General features: G+C 41.8%; 1 long non-coding RNA gene across 1 annotated transcript; it reads left to right on the top strand.

Moving 5' to 3' along the window:
- The first annotated feature begins 354 nt into the window (after positions 1 to 354).
- Positions 355 to 24,195, top strand: LOC148902063 (uncharacterized). The gene is made up of 3 exons (XR_016117980.1): positions 355 to 471; positions 5,844 to 6,012; positions 23,509 to 24,195. It is a non-coding gene; the product is annotated as an uncharacterized LOC148902063 (long non-coding RNA).
- Positions 24,196 to 24,330: the final 135 nt, after the last annotated feature.

The raw sequence follows: 24,330 nt of genomic DNA, 5'->3' as shown, positions 1-24,330 counted from the left end.
GTTCCAAATTGACTTTTTTTCAACAATATTTTATTTATTTATTTAATGTTACTTTGTCGGGCAAGGCAGCTTTATTGATATACCACGTTTAATTCTCCAGGCACTTTACACAAGAAAACAGTTAAAAATCAAAGAAACCAACTCGGAGATCAAATACGAAAAGAACATAGAATGACCAAAAAAATGCAAGATCTGATTCAAATCTGATTCAAATTTGTGGCATGAAATCAAAGCAAGAATTTGCACGCTCACCCAAAGCGATCGCCATGACTGGTCATTAGGGGGCGCTCATGCTCAGTGTGCCGTTCAACAAGCGGAAGAAGAAGAAGAATACTGCCCGTCATTGGTGGAAGCGAACGATTTTCAAACGAGGAATACAACAAACGACGTCACCAATTTCGTTTGCTTTATTGAGCAACCTGACGAAATATGCTCATTTTCCCACCCCACGACCTCCTCCTCAAATCTGAGGTATTGAATTAGTGCTTTTTTTAATGTTACTATCCAGAGGATAGTCCGTTCATGATTTTATATTATCAAAAGTTGTGCACAATCTATTTTTTTCATTGTGTGAGTGTATGTACTAAAGATAACGTTCGTAGCTGTATTTTTTGGGTGTGTTATGAAATTGGCTGACTGGTTAATTATTTGGCTTATTCCTCCACTGTGTGCAATTGATGAGAGTAAAATGTACAAATGCCCAAATGTAGTAAGTGTCCGGCAAAAAAACAGCGGTCTGTGTATAAAAGCAGCTCGTGAGTAAACAGGAGGGGGCAGTCAATGTAGAGTGGAATTGCCCAAGAACCACAGAACGAATGAACTATCATAAATGCTCACCATAGGCGGGTTAGTGTCACAAAAAATGATAGAAGCATTGCATTACGTTGCAGTCGAAGTTAATCGTCGAAATGCTTGTTTGTGTCCACATAGTTAGTGCAGTTGCCCTTAGATTTATTTTTGTTTGTTCCCCTAAAACACGACCAACAATTACATTTGACAGACTGTGTGCAATAATGTCTTTATCTCATCCGATTGAATTCCCTCAGGAATACTCTATTTTTACTTTTCATGGCAAATGACCTCCAAATCTGGGCAGGTAGATAGGCATATGTTCACGCTCCCACAGTCGACAATTTTTGGCACAACCAGAATGTCATCCGTTAAAATAACTTGAAATGTGGTAATGTGACATCACAGTCCTTTGATTAAATGGTGCATCGACTCATTCTCAATGACACCCTTTCAAGGCACCATCTGTGCAACGGGTCGGCCATCTTTGATAGCTGTAATGCCTGCTGTATGCCCTCCATCCTCTGTTCAAAAACATTTTTGAAGAGCAAACTAGGTATAATTAATACATTGTGTACATATTATGAGTTTATATAATCATAATGTTTTAATATACTTGAAAATGGCAAAATAATATGATCACTACGAGGCCTGTTTTGTCCACTGCGGGGAACGACTGTACAAGTACTCCCCACCCCTCTAACTCGCGAGCATCCCACTCATTAAAATCTCACCACTGTTTTGCGATAAACTTCCTCCACGCATAAAATAAACTATGAACCACACACACTCAAGGCCGATGTCAAATCCAAATCAGTAGTCTGATAAGAGCTCGCTCATGTGTCGCTAATGACTGGGTTGCATGTTGCCATAGTAACCAAGTAGAAAGGCCACCGTGGGGGATTCGCTGCATCGACTCTCCCTTCCACTTGAACCCGCTCTTCAGACAGAGGAGCACCACAAGCCCCCTTCACCGTGATTAGTGGCAAAAAGCTCTGCACTGTCCCAAGACAAACGGTGGTCACATGCTGGTAATCATGCAAATGGCTGGATGTGGGGTTGTGGGGTCAAGAGCATGACGGTGAGCTCGCTTGTGCGACTGGCACTCCGGCGAATGACCTTGACAACAATTAATTAACTAGGTATACACTTTAAGTGCTGCTATAGGTGTGAAATTACAGTAAAGTCTCGTTATATCGATATCGGTTATATCGATAGTACTGCTTATGACGATACTATTGCTATGAACGCAAGGAGAAAATTTACATGCCGCAGGATCGGATATATCAATAGTCCGGTTATATCGATATTTTTTCCGACTCCCGAGAATATCGATATAACGAGACTTTACTGTACTTGCTTTTCTTGAGACTATATTTCTTCGGTGAAGTGCAACAATGAATCAACAATTTATCAAATTATTTGACTGTTGATAACTGATTAATTATTTTATCCTCTTAAATAAAGCATTGTTTTTAGTTCCAGTATATGTGTTGTTATTCTTAAAATAAACCAATATAGATTATTTTAAATGTTTTACTTGTTTTTTTTTTGTTTTTTTTACTGTCTGTGCTTGAAAAAATTACATTGCCTTATTTTAGTTATGGCAACATTTTCCAAGTCATCTTTCTAATTGCTGTTCATTTGAAAAAAAGCTTTATAAAATGTTAGATATGGCCCCCTAACCCCAAATAAAATTACAGCTCTGGAGATTATACTTGTATCCCTTTTATGTGCCCACGGAAGACAACTTTTTATAAAAATCCACATTTTTCACCAGGCTCGATGTATGTAATTCGAGTTTATTGTGTTTCTGCATTCAAATATGAATTATGGTGAATAATAATTTCTACAGAAAAAGAGGATGACCTTGCCACTCTTAAAACCTTCATTCATCTTTTCTGATGCTGTACAATTGATGTCTTCGAAACAAATGTCATGATTCATCGTGGTTGTCAACTTTTTCAGTCGCGAGTCATTGGGCACCCGACGTGTCACTCTGTATGTTGTGACTCACTTTGAGCTTCAAATAAATCAGATTGGCCACATCAAAGTACCTGAAAACATCTTAAAATGGCATTTTCAGCCCTTTGCCCGACATTCCATTTTGTGGAGAAGCGCCGGAGTGTGTTATTAACTTGTTATGCGCGAGGTCATTTCCTCCGTGCTCGCGCACATTTGTAATCAGGCCACTCAATCGTGATTGCGGCCCGATTAAAATGGCCACTTTTTGAGATAATGAGCCACGCTGCTTTTGTCCTGTTAATCCTTGCGCTGGCACCGTGGAAGCTTCAATTAATCTTAGTGGCGAGATGTAATGTATTTCCATCCAATGTAGACTTAGTTGATGACCAAAAGAGAGTAAGTGTCCTTCAGTCACCTTCTTCATGAATTACCCATACTTGGGGGCATGGGTGTGTGTGACCAAAACAAAATAATTCCGCCTTGGAAGCCAATTTTAGTCGGGAAATGGAAATCATTTGAAATAAATAGAATATAAATAAAATAAAAATATCGATACAACCGGACTATCGATATCGCCGATCCTGCGGGCATGTAATTTTCTCCTTGAGTTCATAGAAATAGTATTGTAATAAGCAGTACTATCGATATAACCGATATCGATATAACGAGACTACTGTGTATGTATGTGTGTGTGTGTGTGTATATATATATATATATATATATATATATATATATATATATATATATATATATATATATATATATATATATATAAGGACCTCTATATCACCTTCATTGACCTTACAAAGGCATTTGACACAGTTAACCGTGACATTCTCTGGACCATACTGCAGAAATTTGGCGTCCCCTCCAAATTTCTCGGCATCCTAAAACAGTTCCACAGCGGCATGCAAGCAACTGTACTTGTTGGTGGCCAGCAATCTTCCCCGTTCCCTGTGGAAGTCGGGGTGAAGCAGGGCTGTGTACTGGCCCCTGCTATATTCAACCTGTTCCTGATGGCAGCTACGCTCCTCTTCCATAAGTCCATCCAGGAAGGTGGCGGCGTACAAATCCAATTCCGCCTGGATGGTAACCTGTTTAACATCAGACGCCTACAGGCCAAGACCAAGACCCTGATCAGCGGCATCCACGAGCTACAGTATGCAGATGATTGTGCTCTGCTGGCCCACAGCCCAGCTGCCATGCAAAATGCCCTTGATACCATGTCCTCCGTCTACCGATCACTCGGTCTCGTGATCAATGTAACCAAAACGGAGGTCATGGCAAAAGAGAGTTCTCCAATCCCAGCGTTCACCCTCAGTGGCACACCCCTCAAGGTTGTCCAACAATTCAGCTACCTCGGCAGCATTCTAACACCCTCCTGTCTAATTGATGATGACGTCCAGGCCCGCATCCATCAAGCCTCCAAAGCTTTTGGCAGATTGCGTACTCGTGTGTTCGAAAACAACCACTTAAGAACTCCAACAAAAGTCGCAGTCTACCAAGCAGTGTGTGTGTCCACGCTGCTATATGGCGCAGAAGCCTGGACCGTCTATCGACGCCATGTGAGACGCCTTGATGCATTCCACATCAGGTGCCTCCAACGAATCCTTGGCATCACCTGGCAGGATCGTGTTCCACACACCGACATCCTTCAACGCACTGCCTCCACCAGTATCGAGGCCATACTGGCAAAGAGGCAACTTCGGTGGGTTGGACATGTCATCCGGATGCCTAGCTGCCGCTTGCCTCGACAGGTGCTTTATGGACAACTCTTGTCAGCGAAGAGGAACCCTGGTGGTCCTAAGCTGCGATACAAAGACCAGCTTAAACAGACTCTAAAGAACTGCAACATCAAGCCCAGCGATCTGGAGTCTGCTGCAGCGAACAGGCCACTGTGGCGGTCCTTATGCCACGAAGGGGTGACACAACTTGAAGACAAGCGCACCCAGAGGAGGATCGTGCGGCACGAGCAAAGACACCTTTGTGCTGCTTCAGTACCGCCTCGCCAGCCCGGTCCTGGCCTCACATGTCCTGAATGTGGCAGGATTTGTGGCTCCAGAATCGGGCTTCATAGTCACCTACAGTGGCATCGCCGCCAGCGCCAATAACCACTGTCCAATACCCCACAAAGCAATGGAAGCGACGTCATCCTCGACTTCGATGGACTGCCAAGAGATATGTATATATGTATATATATATATATATATATATATATATATATATATATATATATATATATATATATATATATATATATATATATATATATATATATATATATATGTTTTTTTTTGTGGTAATTTTCCAAAACAGTGTTTCAGCTATCACAAGCTAGCATTGGCTGATTTCACTCCATGTCATCGCTGAAATTTGTAGCGCTTGGTGATTTTAAACATTCACTTTGCATGAACTCTCGCATGCTTCCATGCTGGCTCGTTTGCAACTGGCATCGGCAGTCAATGGTTTCAATGTTGCTAGGCTACCTCACCTTTCCACGGTTTACCGTTCAAATCAATGTAATTCAAGGGGGGGATAGACCCTGTGGCTTTGAATTTGTGGTGACACATGCCTTGGAAATCCACATTTTTCCTCTTTGACTATGCCTTGCGCGAGATTAAATTCAACTACTATTTCTCCTAAATTGGACTGGTAGAACTGTTTATATCAAAACTCACCTATTTAAAATTGCATTTTCTGTGTAGCTCTATCTCTTGTTTGTATATATAATTGTATTTTATTTATTATATTCTATTTATAATTGTAGTTTATTTATTACTGTATCTTTGCTTGTCTGTGACTAAAGTGTCCTTGAGAGCTTTGAAAGGCACTTGAAATATAATGTATTATTATCAAATTGGAGGAGCAACCATACTGCCACAGCACCAATTAACACAAAGTACTCATTTGTTTCCTTAAAAATATATAAAAAATCTACTTGTGCCAGTGTGTTGACTTGCACATGTTCAAGTAAAGACAAAAAATATGTTTTTGTCTTTTAGCATTTTGCCTACATGATACCAATATGTTTGAATATTCAGTTGATTTTGCTTTTTTATAATTTCTGTTTCACTCTTTTTTTCTCACAGGGTGGCACGGCAGGTTGATGGAACGCTCTAAATTGTCATGTGGGGTGACTGTGAGGGCAAATGGTTGTCTCTATGTGCCATGCAATCTGCGAGCGACCAGTTCAGGGTGTACCCAGCTGACTGCATGAAACCACCTGGCATAACCCCCCACCACTGCGACACTCATGGGGTAAGTAAAAGAATGGATGACTATTGCTCTACCCAAAATAATGATGCAATTAATAGTACAGTCTTCTTCACAGTAATAATTATTTTTATGGTGTTACTCTAAAATATGACCAAATTATTCATTGCTTTAACAATGTTTAATGGTATTGCGTCAATATGGTATGATTGAAAAATGTTTTTATGATGATAAAAGGTCAGTGTTTAATGATGGTATAATCGATGCCATGATGTTGAAAAAGTGGCAATTATAAGGGGAACCCTGAAGATACATACGGTAGTCAGGCTCATTTTGGTTTGCGTGGGGGGAGGGGGGCAAAATGTCTATTTTTGCCACCGCTCTGACTTGGCCCCAAATAAAACGCCTAAAGTGTGCTGCTAGTCACAGGGGTTGATCTATCTCCGGGATCTATCTCCACTTTGCATTCTACCGCGATCTGAACGTGATGCAGTGGAAGCTTTGGGGCAGAAAGACTGACAGCCGAGGAGATTCTAAGTAACAACCGGGGAACAAAGACGACGACCACGGAGAGGGAACGGCGTATAATTGAGTGCGGGAGAGTGGGAGGGAAGGCTTGGCCATAGAGTTGTGAATCACCGCAAATAAGACAGACGTGTGACGTGCAGCCAAAGGGACAATAAGGGGTGGGGGAGTAGTAGGGGGGAGACGACCGAGGCGCGGCGACAGTTGCGACGCCGTGATGTGCGGGGGATCAAAAGCGACAGCGTGCCAAGCCGCTCGTCCGCCGGCATCCGGAAGACAATAAAATGTCTCACTGCAAGATGTCAACATGTGACTACATAGCGGTGTCATCCCCTGGTTGGTATAGTTTCACCGTATTAAATCTCTTTTTTTTAATGTTTTTTTTAAACCACTCTACTACGAGCATTCACCTTGGTAAATGTTAGTTTTCTTCAATCAAAATGTAGTCCGACAGTATTTTGGTCCCAGTACTTGTCTGCACGTCTTTACCTTGTCAAGTAACATTCTTCGTATTAAACACACTAAATCTCATAGCTGGTTGGAAAGATTTCATTTCAAAACAACATTGTAGGATAAGGTTAACTCAAATTTGCCCAAGAGAGATGGGTACGGTTCTTCTAAAATAAATTTGGGTTGAGACTTTTACCATCAAGAGCGGCCACTTTTTTTTAAACTTGTCATTCTTCTACCAAACTTGTGAAATTCCATGATGTTTGCGAAAGAACGAACCAAAATTTCACATTCTCCCTTGTAAACCACAATAACAGTCATTATTTTTACTTCAAATTTGAAAAGTAGTTACAAATTAATTTCTTGTGCGCTCCATATGTAATATGTGAAGGGGGATGAACCATTCTAATGGCTTCTCCAAATTCATAATAATTTATAACTACAATGTGGCCAGTGTCAAACTAATTTTTTGCCGCCAGCCACATTGTTCTACCAGGATACAAAAAAATGTACCCTAAACCAAGCCGCAAAAGAACAACCTGTCCAAAAAAAGAAAAGTTGACTGACGGATTTACATTCGAATGGACTAACAATCACTCAGCGTAGCAGGAAGTGACGCTGCCTTCTTCTGTTGCCATTTGCTTGGCATGCCTAACTTGAATATGTAGACTTCTCTGTCTTGTTTTCTTTCTGTCTCTACGACCCATAATAAATAAATAAATACTCCCCTCATACCACTCATAAAAAGTTTTAAACTGGGAACTGGGAAGTAATGACAAAATAATAGTGAATCATGTTGTGCTATTTTTTTAACTCATTCACGGGCAGACTATGTGCAAATATGTGTCCACTCCAATGCCATGGTTTTTGTCCTTTTCACCCACAGAATATTTACTTTTAGGACTACATAAACATTCAATGCAGAATAAAAAACCTTAGATTATCTCCTTTCATCAGAAAAAAAGGTTATTTTGAGCTTACTTGTTTCTGGAGTTATCTGCATTGAAAGTGGGAGTGGGTTTACAAAAAGAAAATGGTGCCCCATCGTGGATGGGAAAAGCATTGCCAGAGGTCTGACCAGCGCTTTATCGGCACCCCCGCAAGAAAAACCAAAACCCGAACAAATTCAGGAATGGCGCTTCACGTCATATTTTCAATTACCGAATACATTCGGGAATGGCAGCGAATGACTTTAAGGACAACCGACACCTCCGGACATGTTGCATCCATAATTTGTAAAATCGCTTCAAATGACTTCTCCTGACCGCATTTTACAAAGATTCCACCGCATATATTTTACGTTTTAAAACCCACCCTGAATATTCATGAAGTCTCGTCTTCGAGTTTATGACGACCCCGGAGTGACGTCGCTGAGAAAGCGATACACAAATTTCCAGCGGACAAACCAGGCATTTCCAACGGACCAGAGCCGAAGGACAACGAGGAGCTAACCGGAGTTAGCGATGGATAACTCCTCTCGAGGCTGATCATCCAGCTCATAAATTATTTTGTTGAACATATATAAATAAAATGGAGCTCTTCCAAGCCAAATATGATGACATTCTTCAGAACGGGGACCGAGCGCTTTGGTGTAGCCAAACGGCCGCTTCGATGACAGTCAAACCTGGTACGTATTGAAATGCCCCTCAGCGTGACATGCACAACACAAGCACCGGACGTTACAGTATTATTCCGACAGTCAGTCTTTTCTTTGAATCGAACATGAATGCTTTTCTTGACCCGTGATTAAATTCTAAATAACTAGATGAGTAACAAGAAAGGATCTTTTTCCGAATCTGAACTCTCTGAAGTAATTGTTTTGATTCTGGAGCAAGGCAGTTTGTGAAGGAGTATCCTGACAAGACGTCACGAACTGGTTGCGGGACTTTCTGAATCTTCAGTTTTGAGCTCATAAGTGACAGTTTTGGACAACTTTAAGTCATTTTAATTGGTGTTTTTGCGTTTGACTAAAAATATCAGCCTGCGTGTTTTGGGTATTTTAGATGCTATAAAACGTTTTTCTGATGTCAGTTAGGAAACAAAAAATTGCGTTGGTTGTCCTTTAAGATGTCATCATGAACTACCAAAAAAATGTGTGTCTTTTTTTGTGTCACACATTGGGCTCCACCACTTCTACTCAATAAATAATGCACATGCGGTGAAGATAGCAGCTCTGCCAACTTGGGCTTTGGGGCTTTTCTTCAATATTGGCTGATCCTCCAACAGAAGAACGATCAAGCAGCCTGTGATTCCTGCTCCTTTATTATTGGCAAAGATCAATTATTTGGAGGACTTGGGGGCAGACAGAGGGCCGCAAGTTTATGTCTGTCAATGTCATATCTTTTCAAGATCATGCTTCCAGGGTGATGAAAGCTCGGATGCGTGTGGCTGGGAGGTTGGAGGGGGGGGGGTAAATTGCTGTGAGGATACTAGTAGGTCCAATGACCTTCAGCTGACTTGATACTACCAGATAGTCATTTTCTTCTTCAGGGCCATGAAGCATGAAGAAGAACATGGAGAGGAGATCAAATCCACATCACTTACCGTGGGGAAAAAAGAAACGTTTCTGCTGTAAAACAGAAGGCTTCACTTCCTAAATTGGGTTCCAGGGACCCATAGCTGTCGATTAGTGCTCCCCAAACAAAATCATTTGTAAAAGATGACTTTAAAAATTAATCCCATTCATATTTGCCAAACGGTTGCATTTCAACACTGCACAATGAACATGCACACAGGCTAGTGCTATTGTCCTTTTTTATGAGAAGACATATTTTGGGGACTGAAATAAAAAGAAATGTTAAAGTTGCCATTCACTGATAGCTTTATGTTTCAGTCATATGTGGCTATTTTTATTACAAATGTTCCAAGTATTAAATGTAAACTTCCACGTAGAGTGAGCGCCGGCGCGAATGGTGCCGCTGCTCACCTGCACAAAAAAATCCTGTGACTGTAAAGTGTCCTTGAGAGTTTTGAAAGGCACTTCGAAATTAAGTGTCTTCTTCTTCTTCTTCTTCTTCTTCTTCTTCTTCTTCTTCTTCTTCTTCTTCTTCTTCTTCTTATTTTTCTTATTATTTATAAAGTGTTCCTCCTTACTAATATGAGTCTTAAAGGACAACCGACATCACTTTTTTGTTTCCTAACTGAAATCAGAAAAACGTTTTATAGCATCTAAAATACCCAAAACACTCAAATGACTTCGACTGAGCGTATTTTACAAAGATTCCACCGCATATAGCTATATTTTGCGTTTTAAGACTCGCGCTGATCCTTAATCAGCCCGTTTCCACAGACTGATTAATTCCTTACATGGAGCTTTGTCGCCCTCTTCTGCCTCTTTTTGGTGCAACACGAAGTTTTCAGACCAAACAAGTACAGCAAAATGCATTGACGTGATGGAAGGACTGCTACAATGTGTCCTTTTTTCAGTCAGGGGCGTTCCTTCAGTGACGTAGGGTGAGGACTCGTCACCAACTTAAAAACAAGACTTCCGGAATATTCAGCGCGAGTCTTAAAACGTAAAATATAGATATATGCGGTGGAATCTTTGTAAAATACGCTCAGTCGAAGTCATTTTTTGTTTTCATTTGTTCTTTGTCGTCAGTCAACTTTATAACAGTGTTACCAAAAAGAAACCACAACAAATCATAGCTTAAGCAAAGCTCTGAAAGTGCCCCATCTTGCGAGTTTGTGTGGTCCTTGGTGTATTTTGCTTCTTCCTCTCAATAACTTCCCTGGCAGTTAATTTTTTTTCTTAATTTATTTACCATATTTGTATAAGACGCATCCCCACTGAATGGTGTATTTTCGAACTTTTTCCATATATAAGGTGCTCCTTCAATGAATGGTGTATTTTCAAATGTTTTCCATATATAAGGGGCACCAGACTATAAGGCGCACCTACAATGAATGACAAGTTTTCCAAATATAAAATATAAATATCTAAAAGTTTTCTAAAGATAAGGCACACCACATTATAAGGTGCTACAGTCAAGGCTGGGCTTGCTTTCTTCTACGGAGGGGAAATGGAGTTGTGGCTGCTGACAGTATTTGCGAGACCAGTTGTGGCTCAATATTACTTCACATGTAAGGCACACCTGTGTATAAGGCAAAGAGGCATCTTTTGAAGTACATCCAAGGCTTTTGGGTGCGCCTTATACACTGGAAAATACAGTATTTATTCATATATTTTTAGTCAAGGTGGTCACAGACATTTAGAAAAGCTCCCTAAATGGTCTAGCACAGGAACCCAGTAACCCTCGTCGGCTGCCTGGCGACCACCTTGGATTTGTAACTAATTGGCAATATGCATGAAAATAATTCCCCCACTTTGAAGTAAAAATATCAGAATTTATAATTCATTCCATTATGGGTTGATTAAGGGGAACAGAAGAGAATGTCTGTGTGGTGTGAGTTCACTCCATAACAACTGGGCGATGTTGATGAATATGCATGATGATGATGATGATGATGATGATGATGTAACAAACGCCTCAGAGCTGACCTACTTCTGCGTCTCCGCCGCTCACGACTTCTTCCGGGGTGACTGTCAACTGAGCTTGCAGCACTTGGTCGGGTAGCAGCAAGGTTAGCCTCCAAAGTAGATCAAGATGCATTCTTCTCTCTGGAAACGACCCAATGGAAGATAACTGGAATAGCAGACGAGATTGTGACCATTTTTAAATGGAATCCTTTCATTCATTATCCAAGCCGCTCATACTCAAAAGGGTGGTGGGCATGTTGGAGCCAATCCGAGCCGTAGTTCGGGGTGTATGTCCTGAACTGGTCGCCAGAGAATCACAAACAACCATTTGCGCTCACAAGCACAACTAGGGAACATTTTGTGTGATTGATCGACCTACCATGGATGTTTTTGGAATACCCAGAGAACGCACGCAAGCACGGGGAGAACATGCAAACTGTCCTGACAGAAGCATTTAAATTTGCAACTGGTTTGCCGTGCTAACCAGTTGTCCAATGTGGCGTCGACAATAAGAAAAAATAACTGAAAAGCGATAATGTACAATAAAATCAACCCTATTGTCATCATTATTATTGTTGGGACACCCCGTTCATAAAAAAAAAAAAAAAAAAAAAAAAAACAGGGCAAAACATCCAATTCCCAAAGCCCTTACCCTTAGTATGTACTGCTCAAAAGTTTCACGTCTCTGTTGTTCCACAAATATGAATAGAAGTGGGGCCGGACACTGGAGAATACTTGTCTGCTCATTCTCATAGAATATTGTTATCCGCCATTTTGGTCGGCTGCCAACCACGAGTTTGCTCCAGGCGAGGCGGGAAAAAAATCTATTTCCGCCAACACATGAGAGAAAGAAAAGTGGCAAACGCCCCCACATTCGACTTTTCATTTGACATGTGAAAATGGGCTAATTTGATGGATAACGCCAGTGGTTCCCATTCAATAGATTTCTCCTCGTGACTGAGTGGGGGTCAGCGCGGGGGGGGGTTGCACCTTAAACCGAAGTGGGTGGGGCTAGTGGGGGGTGGCTGCCTGTAAACAAGCTTACGTAGTGGCGTCACAGGGAATCATTATCACCGTGCCTTTCATTATGTGTTTTGTTGTAATGCAGCTGTTAAAACAGAAGAGTTGCTCTTTTCAAAAGACAGCAAGATGACAGTAAGTGGAAGCATTCACTCCGGGAAAAATAAATTCCGCCTCCTGAATAGGTGCCTTCCTAAATTGTGTAAATCATCAGTTTGTGTATTTGTTTTCTTTTAAGCACAGTGGAGCCAATTGACTGAAAGACCCCAAATAAAGATTTCCCTGATAACACCCCCTAACCACCTCCCTTTATCTGACTAAATAAACAATTCAATGAAATGATAATGGTTTGCTCCCCCATGAGTCGACACCTTCCACCATTTGTGTGAATGGTCACTACTTGCAGTGGAAAAACTATTTACCGTATTTTCTGGTGTATAAAGGGGACCCCAAAGCCTTAATTTTCTTCTAAAGATGAACCTGCGCCTTATATGAGAAGAAATATCAAGCCACAACAGGTCTCGCAATTACTGTCAGCAGCCACCAACTCCATTTCTCCCTGTAGAAGAAGTCCATGAATTCCAAGAATTCGTATTTTCGTATAATTCCAAATTGTCTTTCCGCTTCTTTTCATCGCTTTCCCCGTTTTGCTACTTCTAGATGGGTGTTTTTGTATTTAATAATAATACATTTCATTTATAAGCGCCTTTCAAAACTCTCAAGGTCACATTTCAGCCATTATTTGTTACTAGGGTCAGACATCTACCTTGGATGCATTCACAATCAGTTTTGTGGGCCCTGTAGCATAAGATAACTCTCGATAAAACTGTTGCTTTCACCAATCAGATTTCGACTTGGCGATACCACGGCCTTTTCACCGGCCTTATTTCCTGGTTAACGGTACCCTCTAGTGGACTTGTAGTAAATCACACCATACTTTTTATATAACTATATAACTATTTTATATAACTATAATAAAGGTTGTTTCATTATGAAATAGTTATTAAGGGTTGGATTGATTCAGACGTCGCACTACTGAAGACCTAGGTGTGAAATACACGGCTCGCCACTGATAAAACGTAACCCCAGCCTCTACTGTAGCGCCTTGTAATGTGGTGTGCCTTATATATGGAACATGTTTGAAAATACACTATTCATTGCTGGTGCGCCTTATAGTCGGGTGTGACTTATACACTGGAAAATGCAGTATTTGCTGTTTATTACCACCCCCCCCCCCCCAAGCAGTGCAGCTTCTTAACTCATTCACTGCCAGGGGATGTGCAAAAATGTGTCCACCCCAGTGCCAGGGTTTTTGTCATTTTCACTCAAATAGCAGGACCCACAGAATATTGAGTTTTAGGACTACGTACATAAGCAGTCAATGCAGCGCAAGAAACCTTAGACTCTCTTCTTTCATCAGAAAAAAGTATTTTTTTTTAAGTTAAATGGGTCTGGAGTTATCTGAGCTTGAAATGGGGCCAGCTGTACAAAATACAATTCAATTTCTATTACGCTTTAACAACAGCTAAAGCTGTAACGGAGCGCTAAAATGGACAAAAGGCAAATGATGCCCGCTCGTGGAAGCGAAAAACATTGCCAGAGGTCTGATCAGCGCTTTATCGGCACCGCCCACAAGAAAAACCAAAATCCGAACAAATTCAGTTTGGGAATGGCAGTGAATGAGTTAAGTTGAATTCCCTGAAAAAGGATCACCCTTCAAAATAGACGCCTCCTCCATAAGCGTAAATAACAGCCTGGCCACTATTTGAAGACTACCGTCATCTTTACAGGGGAGCGTTGCCCCCAATAAAGTCCCATCTGCAGTTGAGTAAATATTTAAGAAACTCGATTTCAAGTCTGTTTTATAAGGAGGGGGAAAGAAAATAATAATTGGGAAGAGAACTGCTCTCCCTCGCTCCTATCTGAAATACTCGAGAGCGCAGTTTGGGGAGTTCAACACATTAAATTCCCAAAAGCTCCCCCAAAACAATTGCGCGTGGGAACGCGCACAGGTAGCCTCTGCACAGACACGGAAACCCAGAGAAAAGTTTTGGCTTCGTCATCCTGACCATCTGGCCGCCACGGCGATGTGCAACTTTTAATTGGAAGCGTGGCTGAGGGAGGCGGAGAAACGCGGCCGCCAGATGGACAAGTCGGGCTGCGGTCCGCATTCGCCACTTCCACGCCGTCGTGCAAACGGGAGTTCCGACGTGTGCCATTTTCAAAAATACAGTGGAACCATTGAAATTGATCATGGGAAATAACCGTTCGTCCTCTTTGACAAGAGATGAGTATCTTCACTGTACGGTGAAGATGATTTGCACATGAGTTTGATTAAAGTGAAGGAGAGTTGCGCAATGTCTTCTGCCTGGATCTGAATCCAGTGGCAAGACAGAGTCAAGACGGCTGGGAATGGGTTTGGGATGCAGTGGATGACCACAGTGTTCTACGTGTCTCATTGTGCCCTACTTGCGCTCCACAACGCTTTTGCTGGGTCTAGGCTTTACATGCGTAGGTAGACAGGCCCTCCAATAACCTACTGTCTATGTGGCATGCTCACTTAGACAGGGAGACTCGTGGTGGCTGGGACGCCTAACCCCATCACAGATCACAGATCAAACAGACCTGCCACTGCCCACATGGGGAAATAATACACTAGATGCCACACACAAGGCTAATCGGCCATTTTGTTTGATTTTGCGACCTTGGGGATTTCATCATGTTTTGCCGTCAATTCGCTGTCCCGACAATTTTGTCCGTCCCGCGATTTGCGGGAAAGCGCTGGTAGATTAACATGTATTACATCCATAATTAAAGGCGGCTCATTGGTTCCGCCAATAGATCACTTGAGAAGCTGCTTGTTGCTTCGCGTTTTCAAACACAACTCTGGGTTGCAATCAAACTGTTATTTTCATCCCACGTCACGAGAGGCAAATGCGCGTTGAGCCTCTCTTGTTCCGTTTGCATGCGAGGACCCCAACATTCGGCAAATTGATTCCCTCCGCCGCCTTTGAGCGCACGCCGGCGCCGACTCCTGTAATCTCGTTTTGATTAGGGAAGGTGTAACGCGTTAAGCTCATGCACGCTATCTTCCCCGCAGCTACACCATGCTGGCAACGAATCAATCACCAAGGTACCGGTTGCCGAGGTGACCGACCAAAAGGGGTGGTGTGTTTCTGTGCCCAAAGAGGTAAATGAGTGGAAGTCACTGGAGGATGTCAGAAATTTACAGCCGACCTCATCGTTTTCCGACGTAGCCAATCCATGGAGATAATTAACATCAGGGGAGGAATCGAAAAGGGAATCCAAGGTCAAGCAATGCAGATTGGGCGGCTCGACGGGTATGAAAGTGACCGATGGGCAACAGTGGGGTCCAAAAAATTATTTAAAAAAATTACAATTTTGGGACTACATAGCAGTTAAGTCAGGGGCGTCCAAACTTTTTTCAAAGGGGACCAGATTTGGTGTGTTAAAAATGTTGGAGGGGCAACCTTGGCGGACGTTCTTTAAATATAACAACAATTAATTTTGATAAATTGCAGCGAGCCATGCTGTGTTTCACATTTGCTTTTTTATTTTAATATTTATCTTAAGCATGTGTTTTGGTTCATTTGAAACACATCAACATTTAATTGATTGTTGAAAATTGAATATTCACATAACTTCACTTTTTTAAACATTTTAACTTTTTTGTCACAGTTAAACAGAAGTAATTGTTCTTTTGTTGATTGTCGCCATTTTAGTTTTTGTTTTTTTTAATTTAGAAAATCGCCTTTTTAGAAAATTGGGAGGCTCGTTCAGTCAATGACTCATTTACTAATTTGCTGTTCCTAATTGAGCCTCTACATGGCAGTACTTAGCACACGCAGGTAACAATGCTACTGCCCAATATATTCATTCTACATGCCGGCCAGACATTATTGATTTTATGACTGAGGTTGCAGGCCGGATGAAAATGGACCGCGTTTAGCCCCCAAGCCGGACTTTGGTAAATCATACTGAAGACACCAGTTGAAGAAATAGCCCTTGTGACATTTTCACTAAGATGGAAGTGCTCACGTTCAAATTAAGTCATCCTGTCTACTATTAACGGGAAAATGGCTTGCGTTGTAACATTAAACACACTTATGAAAAAAAGCCACTTATGAAATGTTGGATCAGATTAATTCACAGCAGCAAACAATTTGTCACTCACTCAATCTGTACAGTCTACACTACCATAAATCATTCCCTCTCTATCTCTAAACGAAAAAAAATGAAAACTCATTTGCTAATGAAATCGAAAATATGTCACGAACCGGCTATAAGTACCGTAATTTCCAGACTGTAGAGCTACTGCACCTACGTTTTTTTAAAGGAAAAAGCATGTTGTACGCACATAAGCCGCACCTGAGTATGAGCCGCAAAAACAGAAAAACATTAGACAAAATGTGTTTTCCGAAGTTTTAATAGCGTACCTTAACCTTACTTTCCAAATAGTTCCTGTAACGCAGCAGCACCATTACAGTAAAACACAGGTATCAAAGTCAAGGCCCGGGGGCCAGATCTGGCCCGTAACATCATTTTATTCAACCCGCAAAAGCAAATTAAAGTTGTGAAATTTCATGACATTCATGATGATAAAGTCCGAACCAAAATTTCAAATTGCCGCATGTAAACCACAATAACTGTCATTATTTTTTACTTCAGATTTATAATCTAGTGATTCGTCAATTTGAATGTAATATATGGTGGGGATCGATGAGAAGGTTTCTTCAGCCGTCATCTGTACAAAAGTGAAGGTTTCGGACGTTTCGCCTCCTATCCAAGAGGCTTCGTCAGCGAACTAAAGTCTGACTGGTCGTATCGGCCCCATTTATATATCCCTAATGTCCAGACATGGTGGCGCCGGACACAGCTATGATAGGTCCCTACTCTCAGGTTGGTGGGGGCAGGGGACCCCTCCCTGTGGCCCCACTGATTGTTCCTACATTCCTGACTAGCGACTGGCCTATTACCCCCACTCCCACCGGTATCACCTCATCAGCATAACGACCCTCATCAGCATTGCGAAAGTTGCCTAACCTGTTTTGCCTAAGCAGGCTATTGTATGAACGATCCAAATTGAACCTCACCCCACCAGACCGGTTTAATGAAGGATTTTGTTGTTTTATAAGAATCGCTTCTTTTACCCCCCTTTCAAACCATCTATGTTCTTTCGCTAAGATTTTAACCTCATTGTCGTCAAATGAGTCGTTGCTAGCTTTTAGGTGCAAATGTACTGCCGATTGAGGCATCATACGATGTGACTTCTCTCTTTACATCTGTCCCAACCCCAGCAGCAGTCTCAGTGGTGAGGACGAGGCTGCTGGCGGATGTTTCTCTGCATGAAAGAACCAAACTTAAAACGGATCACATCTGCCAATTATTAGAAATCTGCCTTAATACTACTAAAATTTTATAAACAAATTCATGGTTGTGCTATGGGCTCACCAGTTTCACCCATAGTGGCTAATCTTTACATGGAAGAGATGGAGAAACAGGCCCTCACATCCTTCCCGGGGACAAAACCTAGACACTGGTTTAGATATGTGGACGATACTTTTGTCATAATTAAGAAACAAGAAATTCAATCCTTCACAGATCACCTCAACTCTGTAGACTTCAACATTAAATTTACTCGTGAGGACATTCAAGATAACCAACTAGCCTTCTTGGATTGTAAAGTAATTATAAAAGAGGACAGAGCGCTAAAAACACAAGTCTTTAGGAAGGCTACGCACACTGACCAATACTTACTTTTTGACTCTAACCACCCTTTACAACATAAACTAGGAGTTATCAGAACCCTCCAGCATAGGGCTAAACTAATACCAACTAGCACTGAAGGTAGAGAAAAGGAGTCAAAACATATCAGGAGAGCAACCACTAACTGTGGGTACCCTCAGTGGTCATTCAACAAATGTCAGAAAGAAAGAATAGCGAACGAAACCAATAATTCTCAAGATTCAAAAAGGAGAGGAGTAGCAGTACCTTACATTGCAGGAGTTTCTGAAAAATTACAAAGAGTCCTTTGGCAACATAAAATTCCTACTTATTTCAAACCGATAAACACGTTAAGGCAAAAATTAGTGCATCCAAAAGATAGGCTACCAAATGAAAAACAAAATAATGTAGTTTATTCCATACATTGTAAGAATGAAAATTGTAAAGAGCAGTACATTGGGGAGACTCAACAAATTCTCAAAAAAAGACTTTATCAACATCGCAGGGATAATACTAGTGGGCCTCAATCGGCAGTACATTTGCACCTAAAAGCTAGCAACCACTCATTTGACGACAATGAGGTTAAAATCTTAGCGAAAGAACATAGATGGTTTGAAAGGGGGGTAAAAGAAGCGATTCTTATAAAACAACAAAATCCTTCATTAAACCGGTCTGGTGGGGTGAGGTTCAATTTGGATCGTTCATACAATAGCCTGCTTAGGCAAAACAGGTTAGGCAACATTCGCAATGCTGATGGGGGTCGTTATGCTGATAAGGTGATACCGGGGGGAGTGGGGGTAATAGGCCAGTCGTTAGTCAGGAATGTAGGAACAATCAGTGGGGCCACAGGGAGGGGTCCTCTGCCCCCCCCCCCCCAACCTGAGGTAGGGACCTATCATAGCTGTGTCCGGCGCCACCATGTCTGGACATTAGGGATATATAAATGGGGCCGATACGACCAGTCAGACTTTAGTTCGCTGACGAAGCCTCTTGGATAGGAGGCGAAACGTCCGAAACCTTCACTTTTGTACAGATGACGGCTGAAGAAACCTTCTCATCGATGGACCACTCCTGTACGACTGAGAGCTTACACAGACATATGGTGGGGATGAAACATTCTAATAGCTTCCCCAAATTCATAATGGCCCTCGAGAGTAAACCGTAACTTCAAAGTGGCCCGCAGCAAAAAATGAGTTTGACACCCTTGCAGTAAAACAACACTGATAGGTCTAGTTGTTTTCAAGATGACAGGTGACAGCGTCTTCGTCGACACACATACAGTAGATCTTTACTTTATGCTCAAATGCTCTTTGGCGGTCGTTATTTTTTTTTAATCGAAGCCCGTTTATTAAATAAGCCGCAGCGTTGAAAGTGTGACAAAAGTTGAGTATTATAAATCCGCAAATTACAGTAGTTCTTCAATGCCTAACCTATTTGAACGCATCACTCCTGCATTGCCAATATTTGCATGGATATGGCAAATTTTACAAGGAGTCACGGGGTCCAAATAAAGGTCACCCACCCTGACGGACAACTCCCTGGTTGGAATATATAAACACCACTAGCAAGTATTTCCAGGAATATGGCAATTTTAGCATCGCTGTTCAAGCCAAGAAGCCTCCCCCTCCACCGAAATGGGCCAAGTTACAAACAGCAGTAGTCAAACTTTGAGAGGCATCAACAGGGTTAACAAACGACATCTTTTTCGACCGCCATGCAAGTCAATGGAGCGTTTAATGTTCATAAGAGTTGGCTTTTTCCGCAAACTTTTTCTCTGATTACTTTCAAGCCATCTGTCGGCATGAAAGCGCTGCTTGGAACAGACTGTGTTCCTCCACTCTGAACATTATTTGGACAATATTTCAGCGCATGCCGCGCCGTAACGGCCAGAACGAGGCCATTAACCGATGAAAACAGACGGAGCCCACCCCACACCCCCTCCAATTTTTTTGCTGCAAATCACCATCCAGGGGGGAAGTGGTGTTCAATGCCGCTCTTATGCGGCGGCTTGGAAGAACTCATCAATGAAAGGGTGGCACACAGAATTCCCTCGGAAGAAAAAAATTGCAATAAACAAAAGCAGCTTTTTTGAGATGGACACTAGCGACGGAGCCCCATGCGAGTTTTCAAGCGTGCGCTGGCTAGCTAAACGCGCGCATTTGCGAGTCGCGTATGACTAAACAAAAGTCACACGGGAGCATTCAATCGATCAAGTCTATGTTGAAAGATTAATGGACACGTTTAACCCGTGTATTCGTGAAAACAAATCAAGGTGCACATTTCACACACACGTCACTTGTGCATTTGCAGATTCTCAAACTCCAGGAAATAAATTAAAATAACTGATAGTGCTGGTCCCAAGCCCGGATAAATACAGAGGCCAAAACAAACATGCGGATCAAACCTCGAAAGATGGAGGACACTGATTTGCTCTGGCGACCCCTTAAAGGGGAAAGCCGAAAGGAAAAGAAGAAGATATGATGTGTGGAACTGTCGCGGCTTGGAATTAAAGCGGATTTACATTGGGCAGGAAATGTGATACAATCTCTTTCGTCAATGGATGCTACAGTTTCGTATTTGCTTTCAACATTTAGTTTGTAAGAGATGTGCACATTCCACCATGACGTCTCTGTTTCACTGGTGAAAAAGATGCTCTGGTCCTTTCCTCTTTCATCTATAACTGCTTGTTTGTATGTTTGTTAGTCATTACAAGTGCCTTGCACGCTGCGTCCGAGAGGACAGTAATTTCATCTGTGCTGTATGTCATGCATAATAGTATATTTGGCAATAAAGCTGACTTTGACATTGACTTTGACTTCATGCAACAAAGAGGGTGCAGAAAGTGTTTAGGATTGAATGACTGTGTGTGTCTTTTGTGTTTTGTCACATTATTTGTTATTTTGTATTTTTGTGTGTGTTTTTTTCACTTCAATATGGCATCGCAAGAGTGGCTGCCTTTACAACAGCTCCTGTATTTGTTTTCTATTTCTTCTTTTCCTTTCCTCTTAGTTTAGTTTTTCAATCAAAGTTCTGGGAACGGGGGGAAATAAGCATTTAGACTCAGTCAACTTCACTTCTGTTGGCAACCGATTCCATTTGTGCGCAGCAAAACAGCGAAATGCTGCTTCACCGTGTTTGTTTTGAAACCTGTGTTCCACTGATTGACCCGAGACCCCTACCCTTAGAACACCACTGGATTCAAAACAATACAATTCAATACATATTGATTTATTTCTTTAACAACAGCTGAAGCTGTAACAAAGCGCTTAACATGGACAAATATCATATACAGGAATGAACGGAGTGACAAAGATAATTTAAAACAGATTCTTTTCTTACAGACAGTGTTTTTTAGCTCCGTTAGTTTTTTGGCTCCGAACAAAGAGATCAGAATATACTAGCCTTGTCGCAAAGACTCCCTTGTGATTTCTACGCTGAAACATGTCAGGTAATTGAACACCTAAGAAACACTGTAAGAAAAGAATATGTTTTAAATTAAAAATCAAGTAGACAGGATGAACTTAATACAACTATTAGTGACAAAGATAGAAAGCACAAGGGAGTCTTTGCGACAAGGCTAGTATATGCTGATCTCTTTGTTCGGAGCCAATAAACCCATAAGAGTTGTTGTTTGAATTGGCTCGCTAGTGCGGCATCTCGATTCCAAAGCAAGACGTTGCTTTAAAGAAACCGGTCAGCCGGGTTATCTTTATCCCCATCACAACAGAGACAACCACACGCCGAAGCTCACGGGCATTTGAAATTGTTTTGGGCACCTGTCATCTTTTATTATAATTAGCCAGTGGACGTGGAGATAATTGCCATCAGGTTCAGGCTGCTTTTATCGGGGCTAGCCACGGCCCGATGTCTCTCGCTTTTTCTCCTCATTTTATTTAAAGGGCCGGGGCGACTGCACGAATCAACACGTCAGGAAGGAAAAGGGACAGGGCGGGGGTCATTCATAAAGCAAAAGGAAGAATAGCCTTTGGTTTTGTCCATCTGCAATCGCAAACATTTTTTGATAAGCAATGTGACATGCCCATAAATTTTAAATCAGTGTTCATGAACGGCTTGACAAGGAAGTTAGCTTGAGAAATAGCGTTTCCCACCCATTGGACTTTGCAGGTACAGTGCAATGATGGCCTTGTCTGTGTGTGTGTGCGTGTGTGTGTGTGTGTGTGTGTGTGTGTGTGTGTGTGTGTGTGTGTGTGTGTGTGTGTGTGTGTGTTTGTGTGCCCGTGTGTGTGTACGCGCGCGCGTGCGTGTTGCAGCTTGCTGCAGGGCCAGCAAGAGCTATCCCAGAGTGTATCGCCTGCCACAATGCGTCTACTTGACTCACTGTTGCCAGTCTCTTCGCTTGCTCTCTCCACCCGCATGAGGCAGACGTTAACTCACTCACTCACTCACTCTTTTTATCTGTTCAATATTAAAATAAAAAAACTAAAAATATATATTTTTACATTGTGTTCAAACAACTTTGTTGTTGGGTAATTTTGCTTCAACTTATAAAACCAACAGGATCATGAAACCTGTTTTGCTTTCGTCATGATTTTATATCATACTTCTTTTATTGGACCTCTCATTAATTTAAAATTTGCTGACTCATTTAAATATTGTACTTAAATAGGAATGGATTGGATTGGATTGGATTGGATTGGATTTGCCTTTATTAGTCTCGCAGTGGAGAAATTTACATTTCAAATGAATCAAATGATTTGATGATGAATCAAATATTTGTAGTGTCATCGATCGATTTGTAAATTTGTCCACTTGGGTTTGCCATCGTTAAATTGAATAACTATGTGTGCGGCCAGACCTCGTGAGTGGTGTGGGTCTAAATTAGTAATTTAGCTGCTGTTCATGCAGATTAGTGCCTGGATGTTGGTCGGCTAGCCATTAGCTAGTCCGCGCGCTAGTATGCTATGTTACGCCAGTTCTTTTGGAATATCCATTTTTTGGGGGGAATGATCAAAAACTTTCCCAAAGTTTTCAGACAGATATTTTGCTTCAAACATATATTTGAATAATTATACATATTCAATGTCATTCAATATATTCATGATATTCAATAGAGGTTCAAGATTGTGCCTTGCTTTTTTGTTGTTTTTGTGTTTTATTTTGTCACTTTAAATTGTGCGTAATTTTTGGACTTTGCTGAACAGCCGCGCTTTATCGGCATCACAAAATTGCCAGCACTGTTTTTGATTAGGAGGAATGTTGGTGACGTTGACTCTCATCCCTGGACAGCTCTGTGGCTATTGTGCTTTTTTTGTGCCTGTCATGGGCGGCATTTTCACAGCCCCGCTTTGTTCTGCGGAAAGGTCGGTGTTGGTGGACAGTCTGCGGCTGGATGGATGCATGGCTTGAGGAGCCCGCGATGAGAAGAAAGGAGCGACAGCGCAGAATGCCGATGCGTATGTGGAACTGTCGCGGCTTGGAATTGAAGCGGATTTACGTGGGACAGGAGATGTGAGACAATCAGTTTTCGTCAATGGATGCTACAGCTGCGTGTTTGCTTTCAAAGCTTGGCTTGTAGCAGGCGTGCTCAACATTTCACCATGACGTCCCTGATGCTCTGGTGAAAAAGTCGCTTTGATCCTCTCCTCTTTCATCTAGAACTGTAATAACAAAGAAGGTACAAAAAGTGCTAAAGATTGAAGACTGTCTGTGTATTTTGTGTCGTCAGATTATGTGTTATGTAGTTTTTTTGTTGTTTTGACTTTAAGATGGCGCCACGAGAGTGGCCGCCTTTCCAGCAGCTCTTGTATTTTTTTTCTACATCTTCCTTTCCTTTCCTCTTACTTTCATCACTTTGTATCTGTGAAATGTAAATTTCTCCACTGCGAGACTAATAAAGGCTAATCCAATTCAATGAATGGCGTTAGACCTAAAATAGCGCATCAACTAGTATTTGGATAAGATGACTCTTATAGCTACGCTCTTCTCCACCCCCACCCTTCCTACCCACCTCACCTTACCTCACTCTTGCTTAAAAGAAATGCAGTCTGATGGAATTCTGGTGTCGGTAGCCAAAATCGTTGGACGGCGGGGGCATGAATATTCCAAATGACTAATGTTGCACATGCTTACTCCTGACATATCTGGCTTCCGCGGGGAAATAAAACACTTCTAATGCGGGGGGA

This window comes from Hippocampus bargibanti, linkage group LG02 (genome assembly GCF_051943395.1).
Source record: "Hippocampus bargibanti isolate YZ-2025 linkage group LG02, ASM5194339v1, whole genome shotgun sequence".
Lineage (NCBI taxonomy): Eukaryota > Metazoa > Chordata > Actinopteri > Syngnathiformes > Syngnathidae > Hippocampus > Hippocampus bargibanti.
The sequence above is the reverse complement of the archived record's forward strand: the minus strand, read 5'-3'. Positions and strand labels throughout refer to the sequence as shown.